Source organism: Mobula birostris, chromosome 4 (genome assembly GCF_030028105.1).
Source record: "Mobula birostris isolate sMobBir1 chromosome 4, sMobBir1.hap1, whole genome shotgun sequence".
In the NCBI taxonomy this organism is placed as follows: domain Eukaryota; kingdom Metazoa; phylum Chordata; class Chondrichthyes; order Myliobatiformes; family Myliobatidae; genus Mobula; species Mobula birostris.
The window spans coordinates 194,528,037-194,544,004 of record NC_092373.1 but is presented as its reverse complement, the minus strand read 5'-3'; positions in this window follow the sequence as shown (position 1 = coordinate 194,544,004).

Genomic DNA, 15,968 nt, shown 5'->3' with positions numbered 1-15,968 from the left:
GAAAATGAGAAGGAAACGGATCATCCAGAGGAAACCCAAAAACTCCTTACAGGGAGTGGCAGGAATTGAATCGGGATGCTGGTGCTGTGATAGTGTCACACTAACCGCTAAGCTACTGTGCCTTTTTATAGATGAAGAAGAATAAGCAGGAAGGAATTTGCTCTTCTGTAACATTACCAATGTAGCAGATTTTGTCATTTACTCAGAGAACCTCTGAGTCAGGTTTTAAACTTATTACATTCCACCTAATGCCATATCCACACTAGTTGTTTTCAGTTATTTTCCCACACCTCAAACAAGATCTAATTGTGTCGTGGACTTCCTCCATCAGTGAAGACCTGTCAAGAAAAACTTGTGTCAATTAACTGTTAATTGAAAGCTAGTTAACCAGGGTATCCATTTCAAAGTATTAGCATTTAAATGAACACAAGGAATTCTGCAGATTACGATTATGAGGACAGGCAGTCCCCTTTTATTGTCATTTAGTAATGCATGCATTAAGAAATGATAAAAATGCTTTTCCGGAATGATATCACGAAAGCACATGACAAACCGACTTAAAAACTAACAAAAACCACATAATTATAACATATAGTTTCAACAGTGCAAAGCAATGCCGTAATTTGATAAGAACAGACCATGGCACAGTAAAAGTCTCAGACTCTCTCGAAAGACCCATCATCTCACGCAGACGGTAAACCCCCAGCGCCGCCAACTTGCCGGTGCAGCATCCCGGAAGCATCCGACCACAGTTCGACTCCGAGTCCGTTGGAAAAACTCTGAGCCTCCCACCACCTATTTGACACTGAGCACCGAGCACCATCTCTGCCGAGTGTTTCGACCCCGGCCCCTGCAACAGGCGATAGGCAAAGCCGAGGATTTGGGCCCTTCGTCTCCGGAGATTCTCCATCACACAGCAGCAGCGGCAGCGAAGCAGGCATTTCAGAAGTTACACCAGATGTTCCTCTGTGCTTCTCACGACTGTCCCCATCAAATCCGGATTGTACACGGCACCCCTAGTTACACATATTGATATTCATTCGGAACGGCTGCGCGCGCTGCGTCGTTCCGCCATCTTCTCCTCCCTCCGTTGATGCAAGAGGTTCTACAGATGGAAATCTTGAGCAATGCACAAAATGCTGAAGGAACTCAACAGCAGCATCTATGGAGGTGAATACACAGGCAACGTTTCAGGCAGGGACCTTTTATCAGGACTGGAAGATAAGAGCAGACACGATGTGCCAAATGGTCTAATCCTGCTTCTATGTCTTATGGAACAGAGGTCTTTTAGGGTATGTGAGGGGATCCAGGAGTGCCCCTAATAACTGTTTGAAGAGAGACAGAGAGAGACATTCATCATTGATGGTTTGTTTGGAAAGGAGAGAGAGATGAAGATCAATGGTTGGACTGTCACTTTAAGGCATTGGAAGTAACTTTGGATTTTTACTGAGTTTGGAGTTGGAGACAGCACCGAGCAGCTCGAAAGTTGCTATGGTGACCAAAGGCAGTGTTATTTAATGGACACTCGATGTTGAGATTCTCAGCAGGTTGTTGATATTTCTTCAAGGACAGTTGCCTGCTTGTGCATTTCTTCACAGACAAAGGAAGGAGGGACTCTTTGAATGACAGGTGATGCTCAGCCTGGTGAAATAAATAGGAGATCAGATGATACAGACCTCAGACACATGATCTGGACACTGAATGAGCATTGTTATGCCCGCAGAGAAAGTGGGTTTTGGAGGATCGATCAGGCGGATCGATTCAAATTGCTATTCCAGCGATGAAGAAGGTGTTGACTGGTGGGGAGTTGTCTATGTGTCCACCCTCGCCGGGGTGATAGCCCCACCACAGGAAAACCGGTCTCCCTTGTTAAAGTCACAGTCGGTGACTTGTAAAGGATTTCGGAGGACGATGAGAAGATCGACGGCATCAGCTCACCTGAAGACTCAACTCACTCTCTCTCTCTTTCTCTCTCTCTCTCTCTCTCTCTCTCTCTCTCTCTCTCTCCATCACTACTCAACTAAATACCACGAACTGAACTGAACTGAACTTTACTCAACATCGTAAGACTGTATCTTTTTACCCCTAGACTTAAAGAAGCTTGGTTTTTCATACATATATATTCCACACTTACTTTTATATGTAATCATTGCTAACCTGTTGGATTTATCTACATTTATATTACTGTAATGCGTAGTTACTAATAAATATTAGTAGTTTATAGCAATATGAGACTCCAAAGTGGTTTCGATTTCTGCTGGTTCTTTATCCCCATCACGGGGTACATGACATAATTGGGGGCTCGTTCGGGATATGAACAAATTGGTGGGGAGTCTGGTTTGAATTGATTTGGGGAAAATCCCTTTTGATTTGGTTGTGTGGAAAAACAGCAGAAATGGATGTTAGAGACTTTCTGAAATCATCAGACCTGGTGACTTTGAAGTTTGCTAAAAAGTATGAATTGCGGGACATTGCTAAAGAAGTGAGAATTGAGGTAAGGAGAGGTATGAATAAGGTAGAAATTCAAAGAAAAATAGTTGAATGTTATATAGATAAGGGAACATTTGATGAGGAGGGTCTGTGAGGCTAGAGAGGCAGGGAAACAGAGAGCAGAGGCAGCAAAACAGAGAGAGGAGGAAGAAAGAAAGAGACAGATCGAAAGGGAGAAGTGGCAATGTGAAGATCACGTGGCAGAAAGCCAGAGAGAGTTTAAAAGGGAGAGGTTGCAGCAAAGAGATTTAGTGTCGGACCCTGATGATTTTTACAGCTCGGAGGGGCTAGTTTTGTGTGATGAATCTAAAAGTTGTGTTCCTGATGAGGTAAGGGCATACCCAGTGGCAGAGGATGCCCCTACCCTGAGGGGGTCTGTTGAGAAAGCAGACAAAGAAATTTAAACCCACGAGGTTGAGGTAACTCCAGAAGGGAGTTTGTCAGAGAGTAGTTGGGAGGATCAGGGTAACCTGGAATTTGAAACTGGGACAAGTGATGACAGCCCAGAAGAGGCAGTTGTCCCGATTGAATGTGTTCAGGTTGTTGAAGTACCTGTGGGTTCATAGGATTCTGAACCTTATGTTAAGACTCAGTTGAAGTCTGAGGTGGCTGACTTGGTTGGAAAGGAATGCAGTTTTTGTGTGTCAGATGATCTTGGCTCAGTGAGTAAAGAGTTGACCTTGGTATCAGTGGAATATGAGGATGCTCAGTCATTTGTATTTGACCGTGTTTTAAAAGCTGGTGAGGTCAGTATTGTTGAAAGTAATGGGAAAAGTGCTGTTCCTGGACTTCTGGATAAAGTGATGAAAAAAGTTGGATTGGTTGCACGACCTTTGACCCTGCTTGCAGGACAAAGGCCTGCTGAGGCAGGATGCGCTAGTTTGTTGGATTTTGTTTGGACATGTGAAAGTAAGCACCTGCAAGGTCATGCTGTTGTTCAGAGTGATATTATGGAGAGGAAGAAGAGTTGTGGTTTTGGAGTGGAAGTTACTATGAGTACAAGTCGAAGTATAGGTCGTAATCAGATGGGTAGTTTATGTGGTCTCTTTCATAATGTATACATGATTTTGATCAGCCTAATGATGGTACTGAGTTTAATAAACAATGGAGGCATGTTGACAGCTCTCCAAGATAAGAGTGTTTCAGAATTTCAGTTAATGAGCAAGACCAGAGGTTTAAATTATAATGATGTGTCAGAGACTTTTCTCCCTTCCAGATTTCAGCAAGACTTAGAGGGTAGTACAGCTGATAAGGGTAAGGTGTATAAGAAAGGTTTGTCTTTGTTGAGAAAGGAACGTATCGAGGAAAAGGAGCGAGATTCTGGAATGGTGGCTTTAAGGGAGATGGCTCTCACAGGAGAGGAGGTTCAGAGAGAGTCAGTGGGATGTCACCTTAAAGATGGGATGTTGATGAGGAAGTGGAGACCAGCCACAGTACCTGCAAGTCACATGGTGGTTTTGAAAGGTTACAAGGCTGAAATTTTAAACATGGCTTACAGTATGCCTTTAGGTGGACATCATTGTGTGAGAAATAAGGAAAATGGGAACGAGGGGGTTCCCCTCCTTTTATTTATTGTTGGAGATTCAATTCAGAAGGCAGTGAAGGTTAATTTGTTGGAACCTGTGTTCAGTTACAGGCCAAAAGGACCTTTGGCCCTACTCAGAGAACTTTGGAAAGGATTTAGTAAGCTTTGTGACTTTGCTAAGGAAAGTTTACAAAATGGTCGAGTCAAAATAGGACACTTGTTTACTAGAATTGCAGCCGGGAGAATGGTTGTAGAACAAAATGGAGTCGTGAAATCTGATAATGGAATGGAAAAACGTGTTTGCCCACTGAATCTAGACTCACCAAAATGTCAGAATTCCATTGGTTTGGAAAATATTACTGATAAGGTCCACCAGTTGGATCCAAAGCTGGAAAAACAAGTAAAAGGACTAATTGGTGTTTTGAAATGGTGCACAGGTGCAGTGCATCATGTCATTATGAATTTAGCCCAGCTTATGAAATGGCATCCTCACAGAGTGAACTTTGAGGAAAGTAAAACGGTTTGACAGACTTTCCAAGGCCAATCTTACTGTGAGCCTCGCTAAAAGTGAGTTTGGCCATGCCACAGTTACATATCGGGGTTATGTGGTGGGCCAAGGCCAACTGGCTCCTGTACAGGCTATTGTTGAAGTTCTTGTTCTGACCAGCAAGAAAGCTTTGAGAAGGGTTTTAGGAATGGTTGGGTATTATAAAAAATTCTGTAAGAGCTTTGCTGACATTGCTCTCCCCCTAACAAAACTCCTAGGGAAGAGTGAAAGATTTGAATGGAGTGACCTTTGGCAGGAGGCATTTGAATGCCTGGAAACCATCTTGTGTTATCATTCTGTGCTCAAAGCACTGGATTTCTCAAAACCATTCTCAATCACAACATATGCTATTGATGAAGCTGCTGGGGCAGTACTGTTACAGAAGGGAGTGGATGATATTGAACATCCAGTAGCTTATTTCTCAAAGAACTTTAATGTACATCAGAAAAATTATTCAACTGTTGAAAAGGAATTGCTAGCACTTATTCTGGCTTTACAACATTTTGAGGCCTATGATCAGAGACCTCAAAACCTTTCTGTTGCTCAGAGACCACTTGTGGTTTGCATGGGTTATAATCCGTTGATGTTTCTAACTAAGATGAAGAATAGAAGGTTGTTAAATTGGAGTCTGATATTGCGGGAAGGTGACTTAAAAATCAAACATGTGAAAGGTACTGATAACATCATAGCTGATTGCTTATCCCGATGTTAAGTTGAAAACTGTAACCATTTTTGCCTTGCCATCTGATGTTTTCCCCTGTATTGTTTGAAAACCCTGTGATGGACATTTTAAAAAAAAATCATCTTCGACAATTTTTTTTCCCTGAGGAAGGGGAGTGTGAGGGGATCCAGGAGTGCCCCTATTAACTGTTTGAAGAGAGACAGAGAGAGACATTCATCATTGATGGTTTGTTTGGAAAGGAGAGAGAGAGACGAAGATTAACGGTTGGACTGTCACTTTAAGGCATTGGAAGTAACTTTGGATTTTTACTGAGTTTGGAGTTGGAGACAGCACCGAGCAGCTCGAAAGTTGCTATGGTGACCAAAGGCAGTGTTATTTAATGGACACTCGATGTTGTGATTTTCAGCAGGTTGTTGATACTTCTTCAAGGACAGTTGCCTGCTTGTGCATTTCTTTACAGACAAAGGAAGGAGGGACTCTTTGAATGACAGGTGATGCTCAGCCTGGTGAAATAAATGGGAGGTCAGATGATACAGACCTCAGACACATGAGCATTGTTATGCCCGCAGAGAAAGTGGGTGTTGGAGGATCGATCAGGCGGAGCGATCCAAATTGCTATTCCAGCGGTGAAGAAGGGGTTGATGGGTGGGGAGTTGTCTATGTGTCCACCCTTGTGTCAAAATGATGTGTCAAAATCTGGAACAAAATGTCATAAAGTCTATCTACTACAGCCGTCTGTGATGGTGGCACAAGAGATTGAGCAGATGCTGAAAGTCTTGAACAACATGCACGAATGCTGGAGGAACTCAGCAAGTCAGGCAGCATCTATGGAGGGGAATGAACAGTCGACCAAGATTGTTCATTAGACAAGGCCTGAAGCAAGGTGTAGTCCAGGTTAATTAGGGCACTAAAAGAATCTTATTGTTCAAAATCACTTTTCCAATTAAAACCTACAGTGAAAGAAAATGGATGTCATAGAGGAAAAGGGTGTCAAAATTCCAAATGATGTTTTAGTCAGTGGCATAACAGGAACAGAAAAAGATGTGGAAATATTAGACCTTCTAAAAGGACATGGTTCAGTTGCCAGAGTTATTCCTCCAGCTGACCCTGGTGCAGAGTGTCCTAAGTCCCTCATACAATGTTGGCTCTGCGGTGCAAAATCTCCAGCCTTTGCTATCATACACTCAACAGGCAAGCAGCAACCAAAAGTTCCCTACCATATAGTTAGTTTGGCCAGTGTCTTCGCCCAGAAAGATGGAAAAGACTCCACTCAAGCAAACCTTGCTGAGTTGAAAATCGTAGCGAAGCACAGTGAGAAAGATTATAAAGAAATCCAGACGGAGATGTGAACACAGATTAGAGAAACTGCTCCACGAGGCGAGGGAAGAGATTGCTGAGCCTCTGGCTAGGATCTTTATGTCCTCGTTGTCCACGGGAATGGTACCGGAGGATTGGAGGGAGGTGAATGTTGCCCCCTTGATCAAAAAAGGTAGTAGGGATAGCCCGGGTAATTATAGACCAGTGAGCCTTACATCTGTGGTGGGAAAGCTGTTGGAAAAGATTCTTAGAGATAGGATCTATGGGTATTTAGAGAATCATGGTCTGATCAGAGACAGTCAGTATGGCTTTGTGAAGGGCAGATCGTGTCTAACAAGCCTGATAGAGTTCTTTGAGGAGGTGACCAGGCATATAGATGAGGGTAGTGCAGTGGATGTGACCTACATGGATTTTAGTAAGGCATTTAGAAAAAACATAAAACCATGGAAAAACTACAGCACAGAAACAGGCCTTTTGGCCCTTCTTGGCTGTGCCGAACCATTTTCTGCCTAGTCCCACTGACCTGCACACGGACCATATCCCTCCATACACCTCCCATCCATGTATCTGTCCAATTTATTCTTAAATGTTAAAAAAGAACCTGCATTTACCACCTCATCTGGCAGCTCATTCCATACTCCCACCACTCTCTGTGTGAAGAAGCCCCCCCTAATGTTCCCTTTAAACCTTTCCCCCCTCACCCTTAACCCATGTCCTCTGGTTTTTTTTCTCCCCTTGCCTCAGTGGAAAAAGCCTGCTTGCATTCACTCTGTCTATACCCATCATAATTTTATATACCTCTATCAAATCTCCCCTCATTCTTCTACGCTCCAGGGAATAAAGTCCTAACCTATTCAACCTTTCTCTGTAATTGAGTTTCTCAAGTCCCGGCAACATCCTTGTAAACCTTCCCTGCACTCTTTCAACCTTATTTATATCCTTCCTGTAATTTGGTGACCAAAACTGAACACAATACTCCAGATTCGGCATTTGACAAGGTTCCACACGGTAGGCTTATTCAGAAAGTCAGAAGGCATGGGATCCAGGGAAGTTTGGCCAGGTGGATTCAAAATTGGCTTGCCTGCAGAAAGCAGAGGGTGGTGGTGGAGGGAGTACATTCAGATTGGAGGATTGTGACTAGTGGTGTCCCACAAGGATCTGTTCTGGGACCTCTACTTTTCGTGATTTTTATTAACGACCTAGATGTAGGGGTAGAAGGGTGGGTTGGCAAGTTTGAAGACGACACAAAGATTGGTGGTGTTGTGGATAGTGTAGAGGATTGTCGAAGATTGCAGAGAGACATTGATAGGATGCAGAAGTGGGCTGAGAAGTGGCAGATGGAGTTCAACCTGGAGAAGTGTGAGGTGATACACTTTGGAAGGACAAACTTCAAGGCAGAGTACAAAGTAAATGGCAGGATACTTGGTAGTGTGGAGGAGCAGAGGGATCTGGAGGTACATGTCCACAGATCCCTGAAAGTTGCCTCACAGGTGGATAGGGTAGTTAAGAAAGTTTATGGGGTGTTAGCTTTCATAAATCGGGGGATAGAGTTTAGGAGTCGCGAGGTAATGATGCAGCTCTATAAAGCTCTGTTTAGGTCACACTTGGAGTACTGTGTCCAGTTCTGGTCGCCTCACTATAGGAAGGATGTGGAAGCATTGGAAAGGGTACAGAGGAGATTTACCAGGATGCTGCCTGGTTTAGAGAGTATGCATTATGATCAGAGATTAAGGGAGCTAGGGCTTTACTCTTTGGAGAGAAGGCGGATGAGAAGAGACATGATAGAGGTATACAAGATATTAAGAGGAATAGGTAGCGTGGACAGCCAACACCTCTTCCCCAGGGCACCACTGCTCAATACAAGATGACATGGCTTTAAGGTAAGGGGTGGGAAGTTCAAGGGGGATATTAGAGGAAGGTATTTTACTCAGAGAGTGGTTGGTGTGTGGGATGCACTGCCTGAGTCAGTGGTGGAGGCAGATACACTAGTGAAGTTTAAGAGACTACTAGACAGGTATATGGAGGAATCTAAGGTGGGTGGTTATATGGGAGGCAGGGTTTAAGGGTCAGCACAACATTGTGGGCCGAAGGGCCTGTACTGTGCTGTACTATTCTATGTTCTATATTCTAAACCCTTACTATGGAGAATACAGAAATAGTCACTGTTGAAACCGCTGAAGATGTACGTATCAAGACTATAACTGCTCATTTCAGAGCAGACTCCTCTGATACTAACCAGCTAGAAATAGCTTTTGCTGCCTTGCAGAATAACTCAGTCCTTGTAATAAAAAAATTAAATTCATCCCCAAAAAATATATGTGCAGTTTAACTCATTTCACGACAAATTCTCCACATCATCTTTTAAACAAAGTAAATTTCACTCAGTCATTTATTAAAGTCCTTGCAAAAATAATCAGTTCTTCCAGAAAATTAAATTCAGATTCTTTGAATAAGAAATAAAATTGTACATCCAACCGTGTTAAATCCTCTAAGTATTGAAATATTCCATTCCCACACTGGTTTTTCAATCTTGGACGGCTCACCATCTTGTTTCTTGGTTCGTTGGCTGAAATGGTGGGTCATGCACTGAAGTTGATTCACAATACTTACAAAAATAACTGACCAAATCCCTTGGTATAATTTAACAGAACTAATTTCTGATTACGCAGTAGAGATCTTGGACTTCCATCTCTGCCGATATTGTTTCACTATAGCTGGTGGTCACTATAGACATAGATTTAATAAATCTTTTTCTAAGATCATCTCTCCTCCAGGAGGTTCACCGTGAGGATTTCCAGTAAGTATGGTAGAGATACTAACTTGTAATTCCACTTTTAACACTTTGGTGTGTTGTTGTTGCTTCTCCACACCTGCATCAGCCACACCTCATTCTGGCATAGCTTGTTTTTTTCAAGTTCTTTCTGCAATCCTGTAAGTCTCATTTCCATCCCTCCACAGGTAGAGCTTTCTAACGTTACATCTTTTGGGCTTAATTAACATGGACTACCATTGACTATTTATTCCACCCAGTAGATGCTGCCTGACTCACCAAGTTTATTCAATATTTTGTGTTTGGTGCTCAGAATTTCGATGAAAATGCTTCTTTATGATGCAACTCTCAAGATGCATGATTAGGTGTAGAGCCTCTATGGGTTGAGTTAAGAAATGGCAAGGGTAAAAGGACCCTAACGGCAGTTGTCATCCCTTTCTAATGATTTAATTTTATTTTTTATACACAGGGGCACACCACCCCCTTTGCCTACTAACCTATCTTTCCGATACACCATATCCTTGGACGTTCAGCTCCCAATGGCAGCCATCGCTTGGCCAAGTTTCAGAGATGGCCACAACATCATATTTGCCACTCTGTAGCTCAATTTCATTTTATTTCTTATGCTGCTTGCCTTCAAATATAACAATTTCAGTCCAGTATTTGCAGCTACAAAGAAAGCATGAAAACACGAGGAGTTTGAGGAGATTTGGTGTGTTTCAAAAGACACCCACAAATTTCTACAAATGTACCGTGGACAGCATTCTAACTGGCTGCATCACCATCTGGTTTTGGGGGGGTGGCTTGCCTACTGCACAGGATTGAAATGTGCTGCAGAGAGTTATAAACGTAGTCAGTTCCATCATGGCACTAGCCTCTGTAGTATAGCCATAAGACCATAAACGTTGTCAGCTCCATCATGGCACTAGCCTCTGCAGTATAGCCATAAGACCATAAACGTTGTCAGCTCCATCATGGCACTAGCCTCTGCAGTATAGCCATAAGACCATAAACGTTGTCAGTTCCATCATGGCACTAGCCTCTGTAGTATAACCATAAGACCATAAACGTAGTCAGCTCCATCATGGCACTAGCCTCTGCAGTATAGCCATAAGACCATAAGATATAGGAGAAAAATTGGGCCATTTGGACCATCTAGTCTGTTCCGCCATTTAATCAAGGCTGATCCTTTTTTACCCCTCCTCAGCCCCACTTCCCGGCCTTCTCCCAGTAACCTTTGATCCATGACATCTTCAAGGAATGATGCCTCAAAAGGGTGGGATCCATCATTAAGGACCCCCATCACCCATAAAAAGCCTTGTTCTCATTGCTACCGTCAGGGAGGAGGTACAGGAGCCCGAAGGCATACACACAATGATTCAGGAGTAGCTTTTTCCCCTCTGTCATCTGATTTCTGAATGGACATTGAACCCACGAAGACTACATCTTTCAATTTATATTTTTGCACTAATTTTTAATTTAACTATTTATGTATATATTTTATCATAATGCATGCATTACTAAATGACAACAAAAGGGGACTCTGTGTCCTCATAATCATAATCATCATCATATATATTACTGTAATTCATTTTTTTGCTATAATTATGTATTGCACTGTACTGCTTGCACAAAGACAACAAGTTTCACAATATATGCTGGTGATTTTAAACCTGATTCTAATATGACATAATGATGTATGCCATTCATGTACTTCTTACATAAAACATATAATGAAATATGTAAACAAACAAAGAAATACAATGTTAGTGTTCATTTCATGAGATCTAGAATGCAAGAGCAGGGATGTGATGCTGAGGCTTTATAAGGCACTGGTGAGACCTCACCTTGAGTATTGTGAACAGCTTTGGGCCCCTTATCTTAGAAAAGATGTGCTGGCATTGGAGAGGGTTCAGAGGAGGTTCACAAGGATGATCGGGGAATGAAAGGGATATCATACGAGGAACATTTGATAGCTCTGGGCCTGTACTCACTGGAACTTAGAAGGATGAGGGGGGAGCATTGAAACCTTTCAAATGTTGAAAGGCCTAGACAGAGTAGAGTCTATAGCAGGAGTGGCCAACCACATTCCATGCGTCAATTTTTTCACGCACGAGTTCAGATGCGCCATACAACTCTTATACCCCCACAATTCTTGTAAAAGTATGTTAATATAGAACTCATGCGTGAAAAAATCGCATCTGAACTCGTACGTGAAAAAATTGACGCATGGAATGTAAAAGATTGGCCACCCCTGGTCTAGGACAAGTGGGCACAGCCTCAGACCAGAAGGGCATCCGTTTAAAACAGAGATGCAGAGAAATTTCTTTAGCAAGAGGATGGTAAATTTGTGGAATTTGTTACCACAAGCAGCATTGGAGGCCAGGTCGTTGAGTGATGAGGGTAAGCTCTCTCCCATGCAAATACTGGTTGAAATGTTTTACACCGCAAAGCAGATTCATGGTTTCTCTGTCAATCTGAGCATAATTTTTCTCTACAACGGTATGGAAACATAATGTGAAGGCTATAGGGCGTTCACTTGTACCACTCAAAACACGTGACATGACTGCATCTATACAATTAGGCAAGGCATCTCAGGAAAGCTTCACTTGACGATGTGTGAGAACAGTGTCTGACGTCACCATTTCCTTTACCTTTTGGAAAGCCACCTCACCCTGCTTTGTCTCTTACATTTCTTCCCGATCTGCAGTAATGAATTCAAGGGAGCCAGTAGCCAGGTTTGGCAGAAACCTGTTATAGTAATTGACAAACTCTAAAAAGAATCACAACTGCGACACATCCTTTGGCCTTGGGGCATACATCATTGCTTGAATTTTCTCAGCACACTTCCCTTGTGCATTGATGGTGTGAACAAAGTGATACTTGCTTCAAAAGAATTCACACTTGTCGGATCATGCTCTGAGCCCAGAATCATAGAATCTTTTTAATGCTCTCCTGATATTTTGGAGTTGGTCCCCGTTACCCTCACCAGTAACAATGATGTCTTTCAGGTAACACTGAGTGCCTGGGCAGCCTTGCAGGACCTGATCCATTGCTTTCTGCCAGAGTGCAGTGCAGATGCTACTCCAGAAATAAGCCTCTTGTAGTGATACAGTCCTTTGGGATTTTTTATGGTGAGAAACACTCTGTACTCTGCTTTCTTCACCATCTGTAGGTCTGCCTTAGCTAAGTCCAGTTTGCTGAAGTGTTTCCCTCCAGAAAGGTTTGCAAAGCCATCTTCTGTTCTGGGCAGAGGGTATTGATCGACCTACAGTACTGAGTTGATAGTGATTGTAAAGTCACTACAGATCCTGACAGACCCATTCTTCTTGGCTACTGGGATCACTGGCATTGTCCATGGGATCCATTCAACCTCGGAAGGATGCCTTCAGCCTCCATGTGATCGAGCTCTCTGGCTCCTTTGTCACGGATGGAATAAGGAACTGTGCTGGCTTGTAAAACTTGGGTGTAGCATTTTCATTTTACCCTTGAACACAGAACATAGAATAGTACAGCACAGTACAGGCCCTTCGGCCCACAATGTTGTGCCGACCCTCAAACTCTGCTTCCCATATAACCCCCCACCTTAAATTCCTCCATATACTTCTCTAGTAGTCTCTTAAACTTCACTAGTGTATCTGCCTCCACCACTGACTCAGGCAGTGTATTCCACGCACGAACCACTCTCTGAGTAAAAAAACTTCCTCTAATATCCCCCTTGAACTTCACACCCCTTACCTTAAAGCCATGTCCTCTTGTATTTAGCAGTGGTGCCCTGGGGAAGAGGTGCTGGCTATCCACTCTATCTATTCCTCTTATTATCTTGTACACCTCTATCATGTCTCCTCTCATCCTCCTTCTCTCCAAAGAGTAAAGCCCTAGCTCCTTTAATCTCTGATCATAATGCATACTCTCTAAACCAGGTAGCATCCTGGTAAATCTCCTCTGTACCCCTTCCAATACTTCCACATCCTTCCTATAGTGAGGCGACCAGAACTGGACACAGTACTCCAAATGTGGCCTAACCAGAGTTTTATAGAGCTGCATCATTACTTTGCGACTCTTAAACTCTATCCCTCGACTTATGAAAGCTAACACCCCATATGCTTTCTTAACTACCCTATCCACCTGTGAGGCAACTTTCAGGGATCTGTGGACATGTACCCCCAGATCCCTCTGCTCCTCCACACTACCAAATATCCTGCCATTTACTTTGTACTCTGCCTTGGAGTTTGTCCTTCCAAAGTGTATCACCTCACACTTCTCCAGGTTGAACTCCATCTGCCACTTCTCAGCCCACTTCTACATTCTATCAATGTCTCTCTGCAATCTTTGACAATCCTCTACACTATCTACAACACCACCAACCTTTGTGTTGTCTGCAAACTTGCTAACCCACCCTTCACCCCCACATCCAGGTCGTTAATAAAAATCACGAAAAGTAGAGGTCCCAGAGCAGATCCTTGTGGGACACCACTAGTCACAATCCTCCAATCTGAATGTACTCCCTCCACCACCACCCTCTGCTTTCTGCAGGCAAGCCAATTCTGAATCCACCTGGCCAAACTTCCCTGGATCCCATGCCTTCTGACTTTCTGAATAAGCCTATCGTGTGGAACCTTGTCAAATGCCTTACTAGAATCCATATAGATCACATCCACTACACTACCCTCATCTATATGCCTGGTCACCTCCTTAAAGAGCTCTATCAGGCTTGTTAGACACAATCTGCCCTTCACAAAGCCATGCTGACTGTCCCTGATCAGACCATGATTCTCTAAATGTCCATAGATCCTATCTCTAAGAATCTTTTCCAACAGCTTTCCCACTACAGACGTAAGACTCACTGGTCTATAATTACCCGGACTATCCCTACTACCTTTTTTGGACAAGGAGACAACATTCGCCTCCCTCTAATCCTCCGGTACCATTCCCGTGGACAACGAGGACATAAGGATCCTAGCCAGAGGCTCAGCAATCTCTTCCCTCGCCTCTGATACGTCTGAATTTTCCAATGTCACTTTTGAACACTGCTTTAGCATCATCCAGTACTTTCTTTAATTTGCTTTCAGTTGGCTTTATTGGTTCCAAGGTTGTCAAGCCGAGGAGTGGTAGTGGGGACAAGCTCCCACTACCTAAAAGTTCTCCTCACGGCATGAGCCTCAAATAGTCTCTGACAACCAGGTCCAACTCCTGGCCTTCTCGTGTGGCTTAGCCTCGAAGCCCGGCGGATCTGTTCCTACTGACAGGAGAAGGGGCGAAGGCGGGTCCTGATGCCTTAAAACCAGTGCTTCAGGTAGATAGAGCTCATCAGCCTGGGAAGGCAGTCCATCTAAGAGAGGGAAAACTCTGATTTCAAACCTCCGCTGCCTTGCGGCCATACCTACTTATGGGAAAGACTTCAGGAGTAAACCCTGAGGAGAATTTGGAGCTGGAATCCCTAAGGCAGTCCGACATTGCCTTCAACCTCGTTCTGGCAACTCCTGCGACGTTACTGGTACCAAGCTCTTGCCCTTCCCTTGGACAACATCGGTGTCATGGAGAGGGGAGACATGCTACATGGGCAACTGCTGGTCTTCCATACAACCTTGCCCAGGCCTGTGCCCTGGAGAGAACACTCCCTTTCCAGGCGCAGATCCATGGTCTCGCAAGTCTAATGGATGCCACCAACTGGCTTTATTGCCGAGGATGTGGCATGCAAGTGGTGGGTGGATTGCCAATCACTTGTACTTATCTCAGCCAATCACCGCCCCACAATGCTAGCTCTCCTGTTTTAAAACATACAAGCCCAATGTGGCTTATTGCTTGTTACTGTTACGACTGTCACTTCCACAGGAATTATCTTTGCACCAGTTGGATATTAGCTGACTTCAGTGCAGTATCTTTAGAATGCTGTTCAAACTCATTTTGTGGAATGACTTAAATACCCAAGCAAATCCTGAAACCTCAAGGCCAGACAGTTATTTCTGGGAAATGTGACCAAAGTAATAAAGAGACAACTTGCAAAATTGCAATTTTGTAATTAGAAGGAAATTATAAAATAAATAAATTACATTAATTTAACTTCATGTTAAGTGTGCTTGTCTTGCACTTTGCTGCTGCTGCAAAAAGTTAATTTTCATGGTATTTATACTTCATATGTGTATGCCCATGACAACAATAAACGTGAACTTAAAATTCCTCTTGAAACACTTGTCAAGTAAGTCTGGGATACAATGATTGTTCATGGTAATTTACAGTCCCAAGCAACCCACCAGCAATTGCCTACCTGCGACTGGCATCATTATCTCCTCATCAGTGCTCGACAAACTTCATCTTAAAATTCCGTCATTATCTCATTCATGTCAGTTATTTTGATAGCTTGTCTCAGAGAGTAAAGGTCCTCTGAGAAACTAAATTTCTTTCTACTTTCTAACCAAACCCATCATCTCGAGACATTGCAAGCATAACTTCTAATTCCATCAGCCTTATCTCTTGGAAGTTCCATGGGATCAGCTTTATCTGTTTGCTATTCTCATGGCACTCCCTCTCTCAAGAAGCAGTTGAATCAAACACGGCTTAGCTCCATTTTCAAGGGAAGTGGGAAGGAGATGAAGGAAATGGGTTTACAAATGTGCAGAAGCTGGAATAAGGTAGG